Here is a 1,503-nt window from a genome sequence, read left to right as displayed (position 1 = left end):
CAGACAGGTAAGATCTTGGCTGACAGCTTCTTGAAAAGATTTTTGAGTGGGAAGCCATAATATATGAGTTGGATAAAATGTTAAGGAAGGATCCCTTCTAGTGTCAAGTTTGTACCCCAGATGTCCTTTCAGTTTCAGTGGATGGAAACTGCAAGTATTACTATTTAAAGAATGCAGCAAGGTATTGTAGAATGTGTACAATATAACAATTCTTTGTATATGTTAGTGATGTTCACTACATAACACCTCATGAAGTGTATTTTATTGCTTGTTATTCAGATTGGAGGAACAGGCTATATTTCAGGACCTTTTCATATCCAAGGTTGAAAACGTAGGAAAATTTGTGGACTGTATACACAAATCAACCAAAAATGTAAGACTGCAGATTGTAAATGTATAATAACAGTAACCTTTAAGCCTGTAATAACAGTATGCCTGACTAAATTGTATGCATTCTAGATTTTGTGGTGGGCAATGGTCAGCAGCCAGGGAAATCTCTCACAGATCCAGCAGCAAATTGGATGAGGGGGCTTGGAGCTAGCGGTGTGTATACATGGAGTGCTGCTTAGTGCTCTTTGAGATAGTGTACGAGATATTTGCATAACCCTTGTCCTTTCAACAAAGGCTGGCCAACAGACAATCACTTTTTTTTCCATGGATGTAACATGCAAGTACTGGTCAGATCTTGAAAACTAACAAAAAGCTGTCCTGAGCTCCAACACCTGCTTAAAATGAAGCCATTTCTCTCAATTTTCCATGGCAAAGCCCATGAATGTAAGGTAAGTAACACTGACCAGGCATTGAATAACCTTGCTGGTACATACTGGATAAACATTGTTGACACAGTTGATATTGATTCTGCATATTTGTGCAGACACAGATGGACACAAAGTTTGTGCCAAGGCTCATCAAGGATCAGAAAGAAGAAAACATCTTAGCATTGGCTTTAGAAGATGTCAGTCACTTGAAGACTGATACAGACACAGAAGTTCTGTCTTTGGAAGAGATCTTGTCCGGTGACACAGCATTGCCATGGCAGCAATCACACCGTGGTAAGTAAACATACACTAATATGTTACTGTCATCATACCTGACAGATAATGTGACTAGATACTCCAGGTGTTGACCAAAACTTACAAATTTAAACTTTTTCTTAGTTGATTTGTTCTTTTCATAAATTAATTTCAGACTCAGTCAATTTCAGACACAAAAACAAGGGCAATCAGTGACATCATGATAGTAAAGAGACTGGAAGAGGAAAAGAGGATCCTTGTTGATGGACCATCATTGGAAATCTCTGTCATCCTATGAAGACACTCTAAAGTAGTTTCCCACCTGTTATCAGGAGGTAACTTTAAAAGTATGTTTTTAAGTAATGTATAAACATACCAAAAGTTAAAGCATCTAAATTTTGTATTTTTATTTATGTTCAACTTAAAGGTTTGTCCTGTGCCCTAACTGACAAAGGTCCAAGAGGTCTCCAGAACATCATCCTCATAGAGC

At 37.8% G+C, this 1,503-nt stretch overlaps 1 long non-coding RNA gene across 1 annotated transcript; it reads left to right on the top strand.

The window, feature by feature from the left end:
• The first annotated feature begins 324 nt into the window (after nt 1-324).
• LOC103477538 (uncharacterized) lies at nt 325-893 on the top strand. Its single transcript, XR_535661.1, has 3 exons — nt 325-373; nt 460-774; nt 875-893. It is a non-coding gene; the product is annotated as an uncharacterized LOC103477538 (long non-coding RNA).
• Nucleotides 894-1,503: the final 610 nt, after the last annotated feature.

Source organism: Poecilia reticulata, linkage group LG2, assembly GCF_000633615.1.
Source record: "Poecilia reticulata strain Guanapo linkage group LG2, Guppy_female_1.0+MT, whole genome shotgun sequence".
NCBI lineage: Eukaryota > Metazoa > Chordata > Actinopteri > Cyprinodontiformes > Poeciliidae > Poecilia > Poecilia reticulata.
Note: the sequence above shows the minus strand (reverse complement) of the source record. Positions and strands in the feature narration are given on the sequence as shown.